General features: G+C 37.5%; 1 protein-coding gene across 2 annotated transcripts in view; it reads left to right on the top strand.

Moving 5' to 3' along the window:
- Positions 1-9,112: 9,112 nt before the first annotated feature.
- The window catches only part of LOC121486358 (cadherin-10), a 175,723-nt gene continuing 160,539 nt past the window's right edge, over positions 9,113-24,296 (top strand). For both annotated transcript variants that reach the window (XM_041747222.1, XM_041747221.1), the window contains exon 1: positions 9,113-9,351. The gene's annotated coding sequence lies outside the window, so the exon portion shown is untranslated. The remainder of the gene's footprint in view (positions 9,352-24,296) is intronic.

Raw genomic sequence — 24,296 nt, 5'->3', positions numbered from 1 at the left:
TAAATGAGTTAGGATAAGAAATTCACAATGTTAAGCATTATACTCCACTTTCTCTGAGATCTTGTATGTTGTTGAATATTTACTGTATCAAACAAATGATGAAGTTTATAAAATGTAAATCTTTATCTAAAAATAAGTCTCCTTTAATCAAAGTGATTTTATTTTAGCTCTTGGTTTAACCAAAGGCAGAATGCGATTGTGTTAAAGAAAACCTAAATATTAAAAAAAAAAAATCTAAATATTTGATAAATCTCACTAATTTTTCTGCAAAGGGTATGTTGATGCAGAGACCACAGTATAATAAATATAATAAATCTTTACATATGAATTAAATAATGTCATAGTTTACTATGTAAATGAATTGTTCCAGAACAGATTATTTTTTTTTACCCCATGATTTCTCTAAAATATGGTCTGATACCAAAGAATTTACAAATGAATTGATAGATGTTATTGTTATGCTTTCCCTGGTGCTGAAATGTGACTGAAAAGTTGGCAAAGTACTTTTCCAGGGTCTAGATAGATGTGACTTTTGGAACATTGTAGTAGCTGAAGTATGTTTTGCTCTATCCCAATGACAGCATGAGCAAGATGATGTTCTTAGGGCAACACAAGAGATACATAAATGCATAACATGTCTGATAAATCAGGAGTCTATTGTGGCAGGGGTTTTTGTAATAGAACTGCTTGGCCAATTAAGTGCTAGGAGGACATGATTTAAGTGCAACCAGACAAAACAGGAAATGATTCCTTCTCAAAGACACTGGAATAAAGGACATTCCATCATGTTTCTAATTTCATCTCAAGCCTCATTTCATCTAGGAAATTTCTGTGACCCCCTTACCAGCCTCTCATCCTATTTGCTCCCCAAGTTAGGTCAAGGCCTTTATAAGCTGCAGTAGACTCAAGTGCCTTCCTTCAGAGCACTTACCACAGTGAATAATAATATAATAACTTGTGAGATTACATAATTATTCCTTTCTCCTGCTAGAGAGTGAGCTCTATGCAGTTAAGAGCTTTTTGAGTTATTAATTGCCATAACATCCTCAGTGCCAAACAAAATGTATGCACATTGTAGCGGCTCAATCAGTAGCTGGTGAATGCATAGCTGAATATATGAATGAATGGAATTTTACCTACTGGTTTCATTGAGGCCTTATGCCAACGCCTTGACACTGGAGATCAAATGTTATAGAGTCAAGCCCAGCTCAACATGAGTCAAGTATACTTTATTGTCCTTGTTTACTAATGACCGATTTATCGATGTGTTGGTCTGTTAAATGTCAACATTGATTACTGTTCAAACATTCATCTATGACAGGACCTTTTTAGTCCACAGGTGACATCATTCTGCATCAGCACTGTCAGCTGGTTACAAACCAGATCCGCTACAAAATCGTTTGCATTGTGCCCCAATGGAGCACAATGTTCAGAAATTGTTAAGAAATTCAAGAATGTCCCTGCAATGCATTAATCCGAGAGGGGCCCCTTCTTAAGCACAAAACTGTGTGTGACTAGGCGGGTTGTGCACTCATAAAGGGAGTCCTGCCCATAAGAAAAAAAAAAATATATATATATATATATATTTGGGTTTTTTTGGTTTTCCTTATTTTTGGAATCTGATTTTATGAAACTCTCCCCTTCCTGTTTCTTCTCATTATTTCATTCCCACTTCCTCATCACTTCCAAGAATGCCATCCCATGAAGGATTACACAGGAGTTAATGTAATCACAAGAGGGTTAAGGACAGACATTTGTATGCAAAGCAAGCTACCAACACCACTAGAGATTACAAGAAAAGAGTTCAGAACTCCTCCTTCTGGTCTGTTCTCCTGGCAACTGTGGCAAGACTTTGTTTAATCAACATGCTGCTAGGACGAAGCATCACGGCCCCGGAGTTTTCACTGCCATTCTTCTCCTAGGATGTTGACTGCCGGCATGAGAACCAAAACTGACATTCATCAGAGTTATAATATTGTATTTGGGAATCTTGAGAGTAACTGCTTCTACATTCGTGACACACTTGGCAAAATTCCCTTCTTTCTTCCCCTTCATTTACTTTCGTGTATCACTTGTCTTCATTTCTGTCTCTCATTAGATGGTTAAATCCTTATTTAGCCAGGACCATGGTTATAGCTCTCCCCCATAATTTCATAAACAGCATATGTTTTGCGGTGATTCTGGATATATATCCATATATATCTGTATGTGTGTGTGTGTGTTAAAAATAATAAGTGATTGCATAAACAAATCTCTTATTTGTAAACCATGAGTTTTAAGTCAGGGTTTCTTTCTTTTCTAGATTGCTTTAAAAGCGACTGCAGCCCAGGGGCTTCTCAAATTTTACCTCTCAGATTCACCATGAAGACATTTGAAAACGCAGAATGCTGACCACTCCCATAGTTTAGAACTGATCTTCTGATTCAGTAGGTCTGAGAATCTTCATTTGGAACAAAGTCCCAGGTGATGCTATCATTGGTCCACAGGCTGCACTTTGAAAACTACTGTCCCAGACATTAAAGAAAAAATTATTCAGTGGCACTGCCTAGTAAGGAAGGCTTTGGTGAGGGAATTCATTGTGATTGGTGTAGGGACCACTGCCATGGGGTCTCACAGTGGGAAGGCGAGATTCAACTGTGAACACAGCATGGAGAATGGGAATTCATAGCCGAGGAGCATGACGGGGGTCAGTGGATGCAAAACTACTAAGAGGTAACATCAGGCATGAGGAGGGAGCTGGAGGGGATTTCTGGCTAAAAGGACCTAAGAGGATTCTTGCTGAAGGCAGAACACAGTAATTGGACATCATTTCAGTGGGGGGTGGAACCTGAACATCATTTGGACATCATTTGGTGGTGGATCAAAAATTGATGGGTGATCAGGATATTGTTCACAGCCCATTGTAAAAAAAGTGGGGTTCCCTAAGCTTGGTGTCCTTTAGTTACAATGCAGAGTCACCACATGTGCAACATTCACCTGAGCCCACATCAGCCATCGTTCAAATGAAACGCGAGAGACAAAGGAAATAGACACAAATAGGACAGCCATGCTGCTTCCCATGCCTTCTGTCTCTGACTTAGAATCCCATATGTTTTGCGGAGTATCCATGAAGCTGGCAAGCTAATCTGATAGCTTCTAAGGAGGTTGAAATACCTCCAACTTAAGTTATTGACAAATAATATGGGAAAGAAAGCAGGAGGAGGAATGAAACGATATTTTAGGGAAAAAAATAAATAAAACAATAGTGATGACTTGTCTAATCTTTTCATAATAACTTATTTGAAATATTGCCTTTTCTTAAAAAGATTCTAAGAGTTATTGGAATTTTTTCAGGGATCTTATTAATTTAAATGATGCTTGTACCACTCAAACCTATTCTTAGCATTAACAATACAATTCAAATATAAAATTAAAGGTTATATTTTTAGGGGCACATGGGTGGCTGTCACTTATGCATCCAATGATTTTTGGCTCAGGTCATGATCGCAGGGTTGTGAGATCAGGTTCTGCACTGGGCATGCTCTCTCCCTCTCTTGTCTGCCCCACCCCCTGCTCAGACTCTTTCTCACTTTTTGTCAAAAAAAAAATTATATTATTGTTCATTAAATGCAACTGAAGACATATTACCCTTAAGATTTATTGTTTGACACTATTTTTTTTATTTGAAGGATTTTTTTCTTTCATTCACTTTTTTAGGCATAAAGTGAAATCATAACCAGACAATGGAAAATTCATTCCTGATTAGTTTTAGTTCACCAATATTTCAAAATTTAAAATAGGCCACTAACCTTATTCTAGGATGGATGCAAGCAATCAGATTGAGTAAGAATTTACTTTTCAATCAACATGAGAAATATCCAATCTATTTTTTTCTGTCTTGGTAAGAAGATGGGATTCAATTTACTTGTAAATCTTTTCATATGCAGCCAAAAATTTTTACATTAAAAATAGAAGGGAAAAAAAATCAAGCAGTGTGATTCAGGTGTGAGCTAAGAAAATTAGGAGAAAACCAGCTCTGACTTTTATCCCTAAAGTACACGGAACACATGGCGTATGTGGGGGGGAGAGTGGGAGGACCATAAAACATTTAGGATCAAATGTCCTTTCATTACCTCTTGATTGTTTTTACAAAATAATTATAGTTTAGAAAACATAACTGGCTAATTGATACTTTAATGTTTCCCTGGCTCAACCCTCCCTCTTCCCACTTCCAAGTAACATGATCTAAGAAATGTTGAAATATGGTTAAATAGTGACAGTAACAGAAGTTACTGTTAGAAACAGGGGTTTCAGTAACAGTTTACTTGCAGAGAACAGAAACCACTCCAGGCACTTTAGGTGATAATAAAAATTGTGATAATAATAATAATTGCATTTTTTTAATGTGGATGGTCATTTACAACATGACCAGCAAGAGAAGGACTAGATGGTTAGCAAGTGTACTTCCAGCCCCAGAATCACACATCCCTTCCCGTGATGCAAGCAGCTGCCCAGCAGTGCCTCAGGTAAGGGTGGCTGCAAAACCATGCTTCCTCCGTGCTGTCCAAATCAATGCCTTCCACCTTCTCTTTCTCCTTATTTGACTCAATTTCTAATTTAAGGATCATGAGGACATCTGAAAAACAGCATATGAATCACTCCCCACCCCCACCCTGAACACTCACTGCCAGGGGAATGTAATTTTTAGTTTTCCAGACTCTACAGTCCATAAGGCAGACTGGAAGGAAATTAGAAAAAAAAAAGTGTCAAAAAGCTACGCAAAATTATTTTTCCTCCAATGTATTTGTGGAGAAGGAAGCAGTGTAGACATTCTTTACATTCATCTCATAGCCATACAGAGACAACTAGGTTGGGTTAACTTCCTGTTATAGTGGAAATTGATATTATCTCTAATACCATTAGAAGGAACCCAGGAAAGGGTGGCCGAGAAGTTATTGATTTTTTTTTTTTTTTAAATTTTTATTTATCTATGATAGTCACACACAGAGAGAGAGAGAGGCAGAGACACAGGCAGAGGGAGAAGCAGGCTCCATGCACCGGGAGCCCGATGTGGGATTCGATCCCGGGTCTCCAGGATCGCGCCCTGGGCCAAAGGCAGGCGCTAAACCGCTGCGCCACCCAGGGATCCCCAGAAGTTATTGATTTTAACAGGAACGTAGCTCTTTAGTAAGCGACCCCTTAAGGACTGGCATTTATTGTTTAACGACAACGTGACAACTTTTAGGCAGATAATTCCACATGAAATACAAGGTTGTTTTATTTAATTGGTTTTAACAAAATTGAGTATTTTCCGTTTGCTGAAGGGGGTCAGCCTTCAGAGAGTCCTATTATTATAATGACAGGACGCTCTTCAACTTCTTGAGTGTTTTATGATTACAGTCAGGCATCTTCTGTGCAATTTCTCATTTAGTTTTAATAGTATAGAAATGCGGGCACCTGGGTGGCTCGGTTGGTTAAGCATCCGACTCTTGATTTCGGCTCAGGTCATGATCCCAGGGCCGTGAGATTGGGCCCCACATGGAGCTCTGCACCGGGCGTGGAGCCTAAGATTCTCTCTCTCTCTCCCCCCCTTTGCCCTCCCACCCCAGGAAAATACTTAAAAAAAAAAAAAAGTATAGAAATACATTTTTTCAAGTTTTCACCAGCTTTTATTTTCCTATAATGGACATGTGACCTCTCCTTACAATGAGGGACACTTATGAGCCACTGAGTCATTCATCTCATTCATGCAGACCTTACTGTCTGTCTTTATGACTCTTCATGGGCCACTATTTCTTAACAGTGGTGACTACGGAGAAGTTTTCTCTAATTCACAGGACTAGTTTACATAATATTTCTAGAGATAACTCAAAAGAAATAGAGAAGTAGCAGAATCCCAAGTGAACCCATTTACAGAGTGAAAACAAAGAAAGAAGGAACTGAATAAATGATATTGGTTTAATAAAACAGAACTCATCAGAGGTTTAATTTTAAGGTGACATTCTATTTGTTCTGTATTTTAACTTTTGTTACTAAAGCTTATATTTGACAATATAGCATATGAGTCTCCCTTTTAGAAGGAGGACATTGAGGGAAACAGGATACGTTTTAATAGAATTCCTGATTTGAATGCTCTCTCTTTCTCGTATCTATCGCTCCTGAACTTGGAATACATGGATGTTTTGTTTATCATTTACTGAATATATTAGCTGATCATAAACCAAAAATGCAGTAACAGGCAAAACCACAGTTTCACATTTTAAAGTTTAAAAACATTATTACAGTCATTTTGTATGGATATCATTCTTCAACATCATGACAAATTTGAATTTTAGACAAAAACAACATTTTTTTTTCCTAAACAGCCAGAAAATATACTACTCTATGATACACTGTTATGACAGCACGACTACTATTTGTATCCAATTCTGTTATCTGTTTCTCTAATAGTATCGATGACCTTACTTGGGCGAATAGCTTTCCAGAATAAATACTACATTACCAAGTCTCTTACAACTAATTTGTGGCCAAGTATCTCATTTCCGGCCAATGAAATCAAATGTAAGGGAACATCCTTTGCTTCTTCATTTTATTTCTCTTTCTAGAAAGCAGAGGTAGGGGTGACCTCTCTTGGATCACACATATGAGTTCAACTCTTTCAGAATATTTGAGCACGAAGACGGAAGAAGCCTGAGTTTCTGGTAACTACACAGACCCCACCGCAATGATACCAACTCAGAAATCTCTATAAGAGAAAAAACTTCTATCTTGTTAGGATGCTGTTGTTTAGGAACACATCATCACATCATGCATTTTTGGGAATAAAACAGCATTTCACATCTGATCTCAACCTTTGGTTATTTTTTAAATCGGACCCATTTAAATGAAATCCAAACAAGTCCTCACATCATGCAGCCTTTCAGTCTGAAACTAGCAACGATGTGCAAAATATTCAATCTATAAGAGGCCATCATGTGTGTGCACACCAGCCCTCCTGCACTTAATTAAACACTGTGTAACATATAGAGGGTATGAGATTCTATACTTTCTCTTGACAACCAACCTTAATATGTCAATGGCAGTAGTATATTGAACACACAAGCATATTAATGTATATTAACAAGTGTGTTGCAGGAAAAAAACTGGAATGTTTGCTTGTTTATGTATTTTACTGACTCTAAAGGCACTCTGTTAAAAGACCAAACAAACAAACAAAGAACAACAAAAAAAAACCAAAAAACCTACGGGTAAGCAATCCGGAAATGAGTTTAAGAATTCTAGCTCTAGTATCACATACATTACAATTTTCCAGATTTTCAAGCCCTCATCTGTGAAGTCAAGAGTTTCAAAAAGTCTCTTTCCACTCTATCATTTTGTTGAGCCAAAATATTTGCCATTGTGAAATATAAAAGTAGTTAGGAACATGGGTCATATAATAACATTTGGTATGGTAAAACTGTTTTGAAATCTAATTTAACATCTCTCTCCCCCGCCCTCCTCCCCCGTACTGAGTTTCTTTCCTTCCTCCTTCTGCTGACTGTAGAAAGGAGCTACTGGTGTTGCAATGATCAACTCTGTACCTAGGAGGTGGCACGACATCTAGAAACAGTAGGAAAGTGGAATTCTAAAGATGCGTAAATACATGTTCTCTGTTGATATAAACATGTTTTTATCAATATGAAATATCAACTCACTGTCGTTTTAACCCTATCACTCACTGGTTAGCCCTGTCACCTTAGGCAAGTCATTTAACATTTCTGAGCAGTATTATCCATCCTTAGAAAAGTCATTGCTAGACAAGATCACCTTCATCCTCCCTCCTCCGGGTTTAAAACTCTTTTGTAGTATCTTGCTATTTCAGAGCACATATTAAAATTTTATTTACTTTAAAGATGATCCTACACGTAGCCAGAGAAATATAAAGGTGTGCATTATTTTGTGGAGCTTTACTGACATCCTTTGGTAAGGTCTTGATCGAATAGAACTCCATGCAGAGATAGATAAATAGAGAGATGGACAGTTAGAGGGTTGAGAAAGAAACAGAAGCACCCAGATGGATCTACCTCTGCCCCCACACCCACTGGGCATGAGACTCAAATTTCTGAGAAACAAACCAACCCAAAAAGATAAAAGAAAAAAAAAAAGAAGGAGATGGTGGCCAGTCCGAAGTCTGACTACCTTAACAGCACTAATTAATCGCACAGTTAAATCAGGAATAAAATACTCGATCTATAGACTATCAGAAGGCACAGCACGTAAGATTGAGGAGCAAGACTGGCTCAGGGGCATTGCAGAAACCATCCGGAGGGTATGTCCCCCCCTAGGACAAGAAGTCAGAAAACTAAGCTATTCGGACAACCGAAGGGAAAAAAAAAAAAAAAGGAAGTTCACGGAAAGCAAAAAATAAATTAAAAAAAAAATCATGAACGTCCCAGTGACATCGCTGTGGCAAGGCATCGTCAGCTCGGGTGGCAAGGCGACCTGGCCCTGGGGGGGGGGGCGGGGACGGGGGTAGGGCTTGGGTTCAGCAGCCTGGGCGGGGGGAGGGGGGGAGGTAGACGCTGCAGAAGCCTGGACGGTCAGAAGAGGTGCATCGGGCGAGAAGGGCCAGCAGCAGGCGGGCGCCGGGCTTGCGTTAGGGACCCGCTGGGCACCTGAGCCCGGGGCACCGAGCCTGCCACCTGGGCGGGGAGGCCCGTCGGCGGCGCGGGGCTGCCGGGCTGCGGGGCGCCCCCGGGGCTGCAGGGCGCCCCCGCTGCTCCCCGGCCCCGCCCCCTGCGCCTCGGCCCCGCCCCCCGCGCTCCGGCCACGCCCCCGCTGCCCCTGGCCCCGCCCCCTGCGCCCGCGACCCCCGGCCCCGCGGCTTCCACGGCCCCGCCCCCTGCGGCCCGGCCCCGCCCCCCTGCTCGCCCCGCCCCGCCCCCTGCCCCTCCCCCGCCCCCCGCCCGCGCTCTCCGGGTCTCTAACCTCCCGGGCGAGCGCGGCCGCCGGGCTCCCGCCGCAGAACCTCTCTCTCCGCGGGAGGAAGGGCTCCTTCCCCTCCCCTCCCCCCCCCCTCCTCTCCTCTCCTCTCCTCTCCTCTCTCCTCTCCTCTCCTCTCCTCTCCTCCTCCTCTCCTCTCTCTTTTTTTCCTCCCCTTATCAGAAAGCCCTGAATGAAAGCCAATCAGCGAGAGCTCGCCCCCGTTCTCCTCGGCTCCCTGCCGTCCAGAGTTGAAAGTGATGCTGAGCGAGAGCTGGAGTTAGATTGAAGTAGCCTCGGCGACAGGGAAATAGCAGCCGAAAACAAACAAAAAAAGGGGACACGGTGACAATCTCTCCGGGGTGATTTTGGCTGCAGCCAACTTCCGTCATCCAGAAGCTGATAAAAAAGGTAGGAAGACTTCATGCTCTCCTCCTCCTCCTCCTCCTCCTCTTTTTTTTTTTTTTTTTTACCCCCCAAGCCCCCTTAAGGCTTTCATTTTCTTTCCCTGGGGAGATGGGAGGGGAGGGAATGTTTGTTGTTAAGTTGCATTGAGCAGTTATTTCCAAATAATTATCTTTAACACCTGAGATTAATAAGCATGAAACTCCGCACATCAGATTCTAGAAACCACCTCTTCGAATTTCTATAGGAGAAAATGGAAAACTAGATCAGTTATGTACTAGGCTCAACAGCGGGTCGTGATAGGAGAGTTTGCGAATCCGTGCACCCTGGACAAATGCTAAAAATATGTCGTGGAGTGCGGTCTGTCATGCTCCTACTTGTTCGTCTGTGTCTTAAAAATCAGTTGCGGAGATAACCTTGTTGCTGTGAACTCTAACATCATCTAACATTACTTTGCATTCCGTGTGAATGGATCCACTCTGCACTTGTTCCCAGTCATAGTTCATTGTACGTCCAATATAAAGAGAAATGACAAGCAGACGACAGGTTCCTTGAAACTGTCAATGGTCACTAAGCATCTACATAAATAAAACAGATTGACATTCATCCGAAATAGAAGAGGCATCCTTCCTGCGTTCACATTTCGTATCTGAGCCAGAAGTGAGGGGAGAGAGGAAGAAGGGAGACTAAATGCGTGTAGTCAGCAGTTGCAGCATTTATTGTCTCTGCTGCAATAAAATCCATATTTTATGTGGTGTTAAATTAATGCAGCACATTGCAAGTCTAAATGCATGCCCCCAACAAGTAACTACTGATAGCACCGTAAGTGTGGGCAAAAGCAGTAGTCCGAAAGTGTTTTTATGTCTCCACAATAGAAACCTACCATCTCCTTATCATTAAAAAAAAGGGGAGGGGGGGGTCTACAGGTGCAATCAAAGACAAACATCATTTTAAAACTGCCCTATCATCTTTTGCTTAAAAAAAAAGAAAAGAAAAAAACAAGCACAGAAATCTCTTTCCTATAATATGGTTCTTCATTCCAGCAAAAGCTTCTCTTATCCAAAACTGCACATCCATTACTCTCAGCTGTTCTGAGATGCATGATTTCTCCTTTTCTCTTAAAGGATCTATATTAAAAATCTTCTGTCCCTCCGATGCTGACAACTGTTCTACTTCAATGCATATGTTAGTAGACTTTCTCCCTCCACACCATCCCCCTCCCTCTATCCTTCTTTAAAATGTAGCTACAAGAGCTTCTCTGTGGTGAATAACACTTGGCAAGAGTGTGCTCATTTTTTAGGTCTGGTATGGTGAGGATTTTTAATTAGTAGAACTTTCATGAAAACATTATGTCATTGACAAGAGCTCGCGGTTCAGTTTTAGTTAAAGTGAGGGAGAAGAAAGGCAGAGGCTGTGTCATAGAGAAATTGGGAGATAAGTTGCAGAGACCATCTACCTTGTCCCCATTCCCTGCGGTGTAGGGAAGGTGGCACGTATGTGTTCAGTGTGTAATGCATAAGGAAAGACTAGTTAATGGGGTGTGTGGGGGGGAGTGGGAGTACACAAATATAAGCACAATATATCTGTGTCTTAGGGACCCGTCAGATACAAATCCATTCTGACGATAAAAATATAAAGAAATGCTTCTTTCATTTGCCTTCACTTTTTTTTTCAGCTGTTATGAAAGTGGGAGTCAATGTCTGTTTTCATGAAATCAGATACTTTCTTGGTTTCAGATACTTGCTGCTTAACAAACTGACTTCCCCGGTGAATGCATATACCTTCCCCGACTCCAATCAAATAATAGAATTCCATACACTTATATGGCTTGGGTTGGGGTGGGGGGAGCCAGGGAAATAGGAAAGCAGCGTATAATGTGTGTGGCATCCACATACATATGCATGTATGTGAGGTGACTGGCTAAATTCCTGGTACCTGTTCAGTGCTTCAGGTGATATTCCTAGATGTTGATAAACACTAGCTATTTGGTGATACCAGTACGAGACAGGTATGCAATTCAACATCACAGTGTCAGATTTTTTACTACACTGAGATTTTCTTTTAAAAGGAAAAAAAAAGAAAAAAGGGGTAGAAAATTGATTTTCTATCTGGGGTGATATACATTTCTGGCACGTTATTAAGAAAGTAGTGTAATCTAAAAGAGGTGTGATTTTATTTTATTTTTTTTTTTCTGGTTGAAAAGAGTATATTTGAAATGGAAAGGTTAATTCCAAAATATGTGAACCCTGTTTCGACTCGAGGATTCATATCACGATCTTCACTTAATTTCCCATATCAACAAATAACTGAGACACAACACACATTATCTAAGGGATTTCTGGACATATGACTTATTTCCTATGTTTCTTAACCTACTTTGCAGCGAGTGTTAACACTGTGTCCTCCTGGAATATGTCATTTTTATACCAAATCATTCCGCTAGGCTGCAGCACAGCCTAATGTGCTCCAATGCTGCTGATTCAGCAGCAAAGTGAACCATATTTTTGTTAAGTGTTATTATCAGGAAGAGTGTTGCATAGTAAGCAATTAATACAAATCATGGGTATAAACCCAACTGTCTCTGGTCTAGCCCTTGGGTTTTAAAAAAGTATGAGCCATAATATATTGTTATTTCTACTACGCAAAATGCATTCTAATGCTGTTGCCACATTAGAAGTGCTTGTAAAATAGTGAAATAAAGTGACAAAATATAAGCAGAGAAATAGAAACATATTTTATGCCAACCATAAGTAGTTCCATGCAGGTATTTGACCTCCAAATTTCTAGGCTATGCTTGAAAACTCTACTTTTGATTAACCTGAAGGGTCTCAGAAAAGTCACTTTATTAACCATGTTAAATTTAGCAGTCTTGTCTCAAATAGGCTGAAGTTAAAAACCAAGTGGCAGGAATAGTGCCCTCATTCTTGTTAGGCTTATACTGAGCAATGGTGAGACCGATGAAGCATTATGCTAAGTATATATGGTCCCTATTATGAATATTTGGAAAAAAAAAAAAAAAAGCAGAGCCCAAGGAATGTCATCATGAACACATATTTGAGGAATGAAAGCAAACATAGGAAAAATATATTTTCCCTTTCTTGCCACTTCATTCAGACCAGTGAGTTCACTGAGAAAATTGTATTTTGTCATAATTAAACTAATTCGGAATATGCAGGTAGAAAGAAATGTCCTAAAAATAAACATTTTAGAATCTGCCTTCTTTTTCTTTTTCTTTTTTCTTTTCCCTAGCTAAAGCATTTGGATTATGTCCACAGAGCCCTAGTATAGCATTCCCTGCTTTTATCTCTAATAAGTTCAACACTCAAAATTACAGATTTTTTTCACGCAGAAGAACGAGAGAAAATTTCAATCAACAAGGAGTGCCTGTTTTCTAAGATAACAATATCAGCTCAGGGTCACCTCTCTTCTTCCTTTCTTGCTCTACAGCAGCCTCACTTCACTTGACATTTTAGTATGAGACTTGGAGCCCTTTCAGACACAGTTGTGTTGTCTTTCGCAAGGAGAGCTAAAACATGAGGCCATTTTTGCCTTTGCTGTATCTCCTTTGTCACTGCTCAGTTCAACTAACTCAAGAGGCAAACGTTGTAAGAAAGCATCCATCCCATTAAAGTTGTAGGTTGCTGGGAATGCATTATCCTTAATGTCATGCTAACATTGATCAGTTAAATAATCTGGCAGTTTCCTAAAAATTGTTTCAACACAACTTTCACTTAACTCTTTACTACCAGTGCAACTTCTTGCCCCCCCCCCTACAAAAAGTAACTTGATTTTTTTTTTTTTTAAGGAATAAAGGGGCTTTGTTTTCACAAATATCTTTACAGTTTTATCCAGATTCTCTCTTTTGCAGTGTATGTGATGGTCTCTCCTCTCTATTATGAAGAGGCATTTGTTAAACATCACCACGCTGGTGGGGGATTTAAAGAAAGGGAAAACTGGAAATTGAATAAGAATGAATACAGTGAAATTTCCTTTTACCTCATTTTAAGGAATCAAATGTAGCATTCCTTGGAAATAATGACTGCCTCTGGGAGTTGAAATGCCTTCATATAACAATCCCTTGTAGTAGAGGGATGTCGTAGAGAGTTTGACAGTGACATTATAAAGCACTTTATCAAACCATGTGATCTCTATATGCTCCCACCTCCTTTTAGAAAGCAGCCTTGATTCTCCATACTCTACACGATGCACAAATAAATAAAGTTAAGTAACACTTTGATTTCAGGACAGAATTAGGCAATAGGCTGTAAGGTGTAGCCTTGCTTCACCACAAGGAATTCAGCATTAAATGACATGTCTAAACACTTCAGAGCCCTGCTGATACTCAGAAATTTTGCAGTGCACATTCTCTCTCTCTCATCCTCCCTCCTCCCTTTGTTCCCCTCGCTGTCCCTCTCCCCCCTTCCCTCATCCCCTCCTTCATTTATGGCAATTACAAAGGTCCTTGGTTGAGCATTCCATGTGCCTTTTAAAAACATTACTCTAGGTGAAATAATATTTCTGTAAATCCTGTGAATCTTATAGCCAGTGTTCTATCATCTGCCACATTATACATTTGACTTATCACATTATTCTTTGCATCATAGCATAAAGTGTATGACAGTTCAGTTGGCTGGTTCACGTCCTTTAAAATGAAAGCAATTCTTTTAGGTAGTGCAACACCTAGGCTTTTAAGGAATTGGAATTGGCACCAATGTAGTTTACTGCACTAGCAAGCAAAGTATGGGAAACGCTGCATTTATTAATGAAATGACTTCTCCAAAGTATCAGAATGTAGAATGCATAGACATGAGTTATTATCCTCAGTACATCGGTTTATTGATTGGGAATCTTTGTTGATTTACTGTAACAGAGGATATTGAAGTAGTTTGACAGTCCTGGTTTTAAAAATAAATTAAACATAAATTGCACTTTCCAGGAAGCAGCCTTTCATTAGACATGTTGATTCTTCTTTGTTGCATGATACAGATATTACCAGTTTCTGAGATAAGAATGTAAACTGACAAATCATGAGCAAACGTCCATTGTAGCCACTGTGAAGAACTATCGTTGCTCCTTCTCATTTTCAGTGGAGAATTTGGGAAACATAAACTGTCACCATAATCAAGTTAAGCAGAATGTATGGGAAATTAATCAATAAATTGAATAAAGTAAATGTTTAACTTGGGTTATTCTGATAATTCTCTGCAATGTTCACGCAGGACTTACAAGAATCAAAGCTGAAAATTGGCATAATTATATGAGTAGAGGAAAGGCAATCAATTTATTTGCCTAGGTTATTGAGTACTTTTTTTGCATAATGCTAATATAAATTTTAAAAATGTGACGGATTTTTCCTTTTGTATGTAACTCTACTCCCAATAAAATCAAGTTAAATCAACTCCACTTGAAAACCATGGCAACTTCTGGGATATCTAAAAGTAATGAATGTTTCCATAATTCTTGAATCAGACTTCAAATTTAGATGAAGCACATAATATTTCTAGATAATTTGACTTACAAGCATTGATTTTAAATAATAGTCTTTTATTTAGGTTGACTTGACAAAATTTGTACTATCTGAGGGGCTGATTTTGGTGTCTAAATGTAGACTCTATTATTTTATTTAAAAACTTTGCTTTAAAGAAACCAAACTATTAAAAATTTGCTACCTCTAACTCATTGGTTTAAATCTATTGCTGATAAAATAAATGATATGGATTACATAAACTTTTATCTATACCAACAGTACAGTATTTATTTGCTTTAGCAATTACATAAAGCAAAGAAACCATTGGAGTAAAATGACAAAGGTCGACTCCTTTAATCAAATAAGCAAAAACTGGGCACACAGTGATTACTAATTAGCCTCGTCAAGTATAACATTTTCTTCTTTTCTTTCTTTCTTTGTTTCTTTTGGGGCTTCTTCCCAAATCATGGTAAGTGCTCAGTCATCCTAAGCAGTCACAAGAGTGACTTTTTGATGGTTAGTCTCTAGAGAGTGAAAACCACCAAGATGCTTTCCGCAGCTTCAGTTACCCAGAGTCAACTGTCATCTGAGGGCAGAAGAACCTGCTTCTGACGTATCCTCACAAGGTCAATAGCAGCCTAATGCTATGTCGCAGTGTCCGCATCCTTCACTTCATTTCATCGCATCACATAGGCATTTTATCACCTCACAGTATCCTAAGAAGAAGGTATGAGTACAGATATTTCGAGAGTGAGAGAGAGATCACATTCTTGCAGCTTTTGTTATAGTCTATTGTTATAATTGTCCTATTTTATTATTTAGTGTTAATCTCTTGAAGTGCCTATATAAATTGAACTCATCACAAATATGTATGTGTTGGGGGAAACGCTTAGTGTTATATCGGGTTTGGTACTGTCTGTAGTTTCAGGCATCCACTAGGGGTCTTAGATAAAGGGGGAGTGCTCCAAAAGCCTTTGCCTATAAGTAAAAACCTATGGAGAAAATCTTTATTTCCTGATCAATTCCTTCACCAAGTTTCAGCTATTCTTTTGGAGATGTGTTCAACATTGCATCCTACACACAGGCATGTACCTAGAGGCACTCTTCCCTCTTTCTCCTCAACTTTTTCTTCCTGTGTGTATATAATATATATATATATATATATATATATGTATATATATATATATATATATTTTAATGGTTTTGATGTTCCTGAATCTTGGCATCCCCAGGCCAGTAAGACCACAGCTTTTTCCACAATGTTATTAGAAGAGAGAATAAGCTTTCCTTTTGTTTAAGTTAGCTCAAGTTGGATTTCTGTCATTTATAACCCCAAATCCCTGATCTATACAAGGGACACAAGACTTCATACATACCAAGAATAAAGAATGTTACCCATTCCCCTAGACAGCTCTGGGAAGCCTCAGAATGAAGGGCACTCCTCCTCGGGTGTGTGGCTGTCACCGCACAGATTGGCGCTTCTACCTGACTGTGGCCACCAGTGGAATGGGCAGTGAGGCTGTGTCACCCAGCAAGACTGCTCCAGTGGATGCCTGCAGGCTGACCCAACCATTCTCCCTTTTAGAGCATTTGAGCCCAAGAGCTGCAGAGAGGAGGTGTCAGTAGACAGTGGCTGGGAGAGTGGCAACAGAGACATAATCCCAATAACATGAGGGTACTGGTGTTGAGGAGAAGACATATATTCCTGCTGAAGTGAAGAAGTGAAGAGTGGAGATTTTATATAGAATTTATCTGTGAAACAAAAGTGGAGATATATATATATATATATATATATATATATATATAGATATAGATATATATATATATAATTTTTTTTTACTGATACAGGAAATCTCCATCCACCTTTTTGGATGGATGAAAGTAAGAAAATGAGAATTCTCCACACTAAGAATCTCTTCTGTCCTAGCTATTATGTCTTTTTAAATATATGCCATATATGCCCAAATTTTCCACATTTATCACCTAGGTAATTCTACATTTTGAAAATTAATTTGTAAAACTTCACTATCTTGTGAATAGACACAAATATTCTTTTCAATACAAAAAAAATAAATGCTGGAAATGAAGTGGTCCTCAAATCATTTCTTCATTAAACTCTTTTTTCTTAGAATTGGATTAGTGAAAAAAAAAAAAAGAATTGGATTAGTGTCCAACATAATATGACATCTGAACTATGTGGGGGAGGGACGAAAACGTTTTCTTTTTTAGGACAAAGCCATGTGATTGTTAGGTGTACAACTTCTACTGGGCATCCAGCCCAGTGGAGATGTGAAGTTAGAGAAATAACAACTATTATCTTGATTTCAGAGCAAAGACTATGCACTTCATTTTATAGGTGAGGTTTGGATCAAACCCATTTTGGGTTAGACCAAGGTTAAAAAAAAAAAAAAAAAAAAAAAAAAAAACAAGAGTGGATAAGAAGAGCCTTGTCCTTTGTAGCAGCAAACTAAAATGTTCCATATAAACCATTGTCCTTAAAAAATCCTTATGGACATCATCAATTTTTCATAGTGGCATCAGGTTAAGAACTATGATGATGTGAAATTCACAATCATTAATTTAACTGTCTTGGGTTATAGGCTATCATGTTCTTGGGATGTTATATTTTAATTTACTTTATACATTTAAATAATTTCTTGGAATCTAAACAATAAGAATTTTCCCTCAGCTTCTAATTGATTTTATTCATTTTGGAGGAAGTTTCTATGAGCCAATCCCTTAATGCCACATTTAGAGAAATAAAGATGAATCAATCCAATGTAAATTTTAGTTTTAATGTAAGATATTCACAATAAATATGTTTGCAGTAAATCTTACATGAATGATAATAGAAATATTAGGCAGTTATGTTTTAAATGTTTCAATTTTCATAGAATAGCGGTAAGCTAGGTACCAGAATGTCATTTAGACAGCCACCCGTTTCTCCACCTAACACAAAATCTTCAGTTTTGATTTTCTATTTTTTTTAAAGGACACAAGAATCCTCTCAGTATCTTGTTCTAATTCATTCATTCTTTCATTGCTCATTCTTATGTGCCTACCATACACCAGACACTGAAAAAGCATATATATATGTAACCAAACCTCTGGAACAGTGAGGCATGAAATGAGTAATGACACGATTTATTATTCTTCCCCAGTTTTAATAAGAAGGTCGAATACTGCATACTTATAAAATGAATGATATGGGGCTCTGATTCACCTCTTTTTTAACAATTGTATTCAAAACCGCATGACATCTTCCAATAAAATGTCAGAATGCATTAGATTAGTTCCAGATACATTTTTGTGTACCCTCAGATTCATTCCGTGGACTCCTGCAAGTGGATCCTGAATCAGTGCTTCAATTAGGAGCCATCATCTTGATTGGTTGTCTGCATGTCACGTTTATAGTAGGCAATTGTCCTCTTGCGGCAAGGATTCAAATTTGAGACTAATATGCCCATTCCAGACAAGAAGCCTAAACAAAACGTATGTTTCTGAAGACCAAGTAGATCCCCAAACTCTATTGCTAAAAATTGTTAACAGAAGTTCTCACATTCCTACAAGTAATTAAAATACTCACTGACATAGAAGCTGTTGAGTTTGAAACTTGGCCACTCTTTGAACAAATTGATATGATAATGATACCCTGTTTTTATGAGGATACCTGATGAAGGTCATATTTAATAGGAAGACTACACACTGATAAGGCTATATGCCAGAAGCACTGAGATTGCCTTTCTTGGAATGGTAAGATTGGCAAGAATGCCTGTCCTAGAATTTCTTTGATGGATAAAAGCATGGACCATGGCACCAAGCTGTCTGGCTTCAAATCCTATGTCACTTACTCTATATTTAATATTTAATATTCCTGATAGTTTTTCATCTATAGAATGAGATGAATAATTGTCCTTACACAATAGTAGAATTTTTAATGAGTTTTTAAAATCATAAATGTAAAATACAATACCTGACAATAGGTGTTCTAGTGCTACATATTATTGTTACCTATTTTTTTGGTATTATTATTACTGTATATAAATCCATGTGATCTATGCCTTTTTTGGAAAAAAAAATATTTATTTATTTATTTATTTTATTTATTTATTTATTTAAGAGAGAGGAGGGGGAGAGAGAGAGAGAGAGCACAATTTGGGAAGAGAAGGGGCAGAAGGAGAGGGAGAAGCAGACACCCCCACTGAGCAGGGAGCCCAACTCAGAGCTCAATCCCAGGACCCTGGGATCATGACCAAAGCAGACGCTTCTCTACCTAATTGAACCACCCAAGCTCCCCTGACCTATGCGTTTTAAAATTAATATTGGATGTACTTTATTTTAAAGCACTCAGGCTGCCACTTTTTCAAAATTTTTGAAAATTTTAACTTCCATAATAATAATTTTGTGCTTGAGTTGAAATGAAAATCCTTGGTGTTTTAAGTCAGATTCTATCACTAATTCTACTGATAGCATCATAAATTCTTTATTCCAATTTTTTTTTTGTTTGTGAAATGGAAGTTTAAATCATATAGTTTCCAAAGACACAGCTTACCTATTGTTATAATTAGAAAGGGCCCATGCGATCCATCTACTATGGTAACTGGCAAGGGCTCAGTATATAACTGCTATGTTCATTCCCTAATGATTGTGAAAATGTCCGTTGCCTAAAGAGAGAATGTAGCCTGAAAACTTAAATTGCATTCTCAGAATCACATTTGGTAATTGCATGAACTAGGGAATTAATGGATATGAATTTTGAAAACAACGTAAAGGACCCAGAAAGGGGACAGAGGAGGGAGGAAGCATTAGAAAGATAGAGACTTACAGTTGTGAGTTCCATAAGCCACATAAACTCATTCAGGTGAAACATGAGCCATTTCTGAATACACTGCAGTAATGGTTCTTTTCACAGATTCTCCTTCTTGAGGTCAGAGTAATGAGAATTAGAACAAGAATGATGAACAGAGGCAGTGCATTACAGAAATAATCCCATTAAAGTTTGGATACCCATAAATCTCAAGAATAATTCTGCAGTCTATATTACATGCTGAAAGGTCAGTGGACTACTGCTTTCTTAGACTAGTTTCCAGAAACTGTCTGATGAAGACTGATTCTGCTACAAAACGTGAAAATTTTAACAGATTTTATTTAGATAATTCTTTCTTTTCATCCTTCGCATTTAAGGTGATATGAAGATCAATTTAAAATCACATCTCTTCTTCCTGCCTTGGGGCTCAATATGGTGATTTTAAAAGCACCTGAAATGAATTCCATGGGTGACAAAAACAAATCAGAACATTAGGGTCATAAAATATACATTTTCGTGAGTCCATAAATATCTTTCACTTCAAAATTTCGTTTTTAAAATCCAGAATTATATCACAGTTTTCATTTTCTTTTAGTTTTATTTATAACCTGGGACTAATTAATATACTTATTTTAGAAGTTCACATATTGAAAGAATATACTTAGTACCTTATTATCCATCCACATATGAAGGAGAGGTGAGTCATCATAGACACTACAAAAACCTAGCCAACAGATGTAATTTTTTGAACATAATAAAGATAATCTTCATTTTTTCTCATAGCTATATATTTATATTTATTATATATATTTTATTATTCATTTCATCAAATTCGCTGTCTTCTTATGCCCTCTTTATTAAATATTGCGATTATTTTATAACACTCATTTTTCCCCCTGACTTCATTATAATATTTGGCCAAGTGATTTAATTTTATGGCTGATTGGGGTGTCTAATTTAAAGTATGTTAATACTATATATTTTAGTTTACCAGATTTTCTCAAAGTATGTGCTTTTAGAATTAACCCTTCCAAAGATTAAAAATTAGACAAGCTTTCTCTTGAGTTTTAAAGTTTATGCGAGAGAAAAAGTTCATTAAGTTGCAGTTATTTTCATTTTTTTGGTAATCAAGGGAGAATCAAATTGTGCAAAATTAGAAGAGAAATTAATGATAAAAAACCTAAACAAAGGAGATGTTTGTGAATAATTAATTATGCAAGCTAAATAATCATTTCCCTTCAAAATCCTTCAAATTCTTCAAAGTTTTCAATCATTTGATATGTTGTCTTGAATAATTGCATTTTAAAAAATACTATAAATTACACCTCAAAACTTAATTAGAAGGTTGAAATGACTTTATATTTCTGAAGTATTGTCCCATTTATAGGGTAAATTATCGCTAGTATTTCTGGTAAAAAATCTATTCCCCTCTTAAGAAGTAAAATAATATATTTAGGTCTTTGGAGCCACCTTGTGGCCATATCATAGTATATTAGAGAATGTTCTGGTTCCAGATTCTTTCCCAACTAAACCTTGCACTTGGAAGCATTGAAACTAATGTGAACTGAAGGGTTATATAATAGCATTGAACAGGAACCATTTTTAGATTAATTGCGTTTAATTTTTGCATGTCCATGTGAGGTTATAAAACATTGTTTTTCAAGAATCTAAGCAAAATATCTTAAACATCACTTTTGAAGCAAGATACCATTTTTAACCTAAAATATATTTTGTGGTATAGTTGCAAGTCAACTCGAATTTCTCCTTAAATATTTAACTTTCTCAAGCAAAATTTCTTCCAACATCTTCTGGTGTGCAGCACGAAGAGAGCAGGGGCTGCGTTATGGTAGACGTCAGGTGTAAACACATAGCCTGCCTGAGAAGCACACGAATACTGTTGCTGAATGTGCTTTTCAGTTGAGCTCATTGGAAGTTTAGGAAGATAAATTTGTTTGCTCTCATTTTTCCATAAATACTAGAATAATTTGTACTGTGGGTGGCCTAACATAGCCTCCAAATAGCCACCTTTTTACGGTTTCTCTTTCTAATAACCTAATAAAACACTTGCATGAGAACAGGACCCATAATTACTAATCTTCATATTTACAAGGAAAAACAAAACAACAGAGTTATTTTCCAGAGACTAGAAATAAGCACTACTAGATTTTAAACTCTGGAGCAGTCATTGCTTTTATGGTCTTACTCCTCATTGTTTATACACTACAGATAAAAATAAGGAAATTTGATCAGATAAGTTTTCTTCACACATTGCCTATAGGAAGCAAAAGATAAGAAAAACTTTTTCCTGTTTTCCTTTGATTTATTTCCATATCTAGAGCTATATCTAGAGCTATCTCTGTCTATTTGTCTGTCTCTCTGGGCACATTTATGTTACCATCCTAAAGTAACACTGTTGTTGTTGTTGTTGTTGTTGTTGTTGTTGTTGTTGTTGTTCTTCTTCTTCTTCTTCTTCTTCTTCTTCTTCTTCTTGTTGTTGTTGTTGTTCTTCTTCTTCTTCTTCTTCTTCTTCTTCTTCTTCTTCTTCTTCTTCTTCTTCTTCATCATCATCATCACCACCACCATCAACACCTGACTAAGATTTCAATTCCAATATTGGACCTGGGATAGCTTAGTCACATGTACAGCCCACAATGTGAACAGCTCCAGAATCTCTTTGGGTCACTGGGATGCTTGACTTTAATTAAATGAATAGAGCTCAATGGGAACTGAAGACAAACTCATAAAATTACACACAAAGAAAATCTTATGAAGGTTATCTCTGTGTTACATGTTAAAGCCATAAGGTGTCTGTCTTTATAAAGCAAATAATTTTCTGTCTCTATTTTGAACATGCCAGGTTGCCTTTTAATGTAAAACAAGTGGTCAGAGCATGGCATTTCTCATGCACAGCCCAATAGTCTGATTGAAAACAAAGATTACTCTGCTTCCCATTAAGCTATGTTCCCTCTGTCAACAAAAGTGCTTCTATTCTAAGAGATATTACTATTGATTTGTTTTTATTCTCAAAAGACTGCTAAGGTTTTTTTTTTTTTTCTGTGCAATGCTGCACACTGTATTATTTCAAGTAAACATATAAAGTGTTTATTCGAACTCCAAAAGGGAACATAAATTGAAATGTTGCTTTAAGAGTTTAGAAATGTTTGAAATTTAGATGAAATCCTATGATGATGTCATATTCACATTTAGTGCTATTGCTTTGGGCAAAGTTTTTTTGCAGAGTGGCTAGCAAACGAAAATCATAAGTATGGAGAGAAACTTATAAAAAACACCTGTCCTGGTGAGTAGACACCAAGAAACAGCCCCAAACACTTTTAGTTTAAAAGTTCTAGTTTTGTGGCACCTGAGTGGCTCAGCAGTTGAGTGTCTGCCTTTGGCTCAGGTTGTGATCCCGGGGTCCTGAGATCGAGTACTGCATCAGGCTCCCTGCGCCTGCTTCTCCCTCTGCCTGTGTCTTTGCCAGTTTCTGTGTGTCTTTCATGAATAAATAAAATCTTTATTTATTTTTTTAATTCTAGTTCCTGGTCAATTTTAGTCTAGATCATAACATACCTACATACTCCCGATAATGTAGCCTCAAGTGATAAGAGAGATGGTCCATCATTAACTATCATTCCAAAGACCATTCTTGAACAATTTATCATTTTTACTTAGGACTAAAATTCATTGTCAATCTTAACCCTCCCCCTTATAAGATTATTTGATGAACCATTTTAAACTCTAATTTATAAAAATTGTAAAATTAGCTCTTTTTCTGATTCCAACTCAATACTACAGAAGAGGTTCAGATTACATCTTTCCTTCTCAACCATTTCCTTTTTAGAGTTTTTAATATGTTTTATGGAGTTTGCCAGGAACCTGGGAAAGTTATAATTTCGTCCTTTCCTCAATGAGATGAAAATATAGTAGGAAAAAGCAACTTTTAAAGGTAAATACAGGGGTGCCTGAGTGGCACGGCTGGTTAAACATCTGACTCTTGGTTTCAGCTCAGGTTATAATTTCAGGGTCATGAGATTCAGCTCGGTGTTGGGCTCCTCACTCAACACAAAGTCGGCTTAAGATTCTCTCTCTGTCCAGCTCCCTCCCCTCCTCTCTAAAATAAATAAATAAATAAATAAATAAATCTTTTAAAAATTAAGGTAAATACAATTGTAATTATTTAGTAATTTGCTTGTAGGATAAATGAGGTTTTAGGGGAATGAAGATGAGGGGACATGGCAATTTAATCATAGAGGAGATGAAGGGAAATTTGAAAGGTGTTATTTCATTATACTTTTCATTATTTAATTGGTTATTAAAGGTGAAACTAATGAAACAAGAGACATGAGTATGTGCAAATCCGAAGCCTCCTAGGAGATTTCTTGCTCCCTGCTGTAATCATTCCTAAAATATATTTTCCTTAATTCATTTTCATATAATTACTCAGTTACTATTACTTATTTATTTTTCATTATGAACAAGTCAATATATTAAGTACCAAAGTATGATGGAAAATAAGCAATATTCAAGCTTTCTAACCTCAAATGCCTTCTGATATTTTCCTGGATGCAATCAAAATAGAAATTACCATATAGTCTGATAATTGCAAGGATCGGTACAAGCACAGGGTACCATGAAGTTAAAGAGGAGGGTATATGCTAACGTGAGATTCTTTTTTTT

Source organism: Vulpes lagopus, chromosome 3 (genome assembly GCF_018345385.1).
Source record: "Vulpes lagopus strain Blue_001 chromosome 3, ASM1834538v1, whole genome shotgun sequence".
NCBI lineage: Eukaryota > Metazoa > Chordata > Mammalia > Carnivora > Canidae > Vulpes > Vulpes lagopus.
The sequence above is the reverse complement of the archived record's forward strand: the minus strand, read 5'-3'. Positions and strand labels throughout refer to the sequence as shown.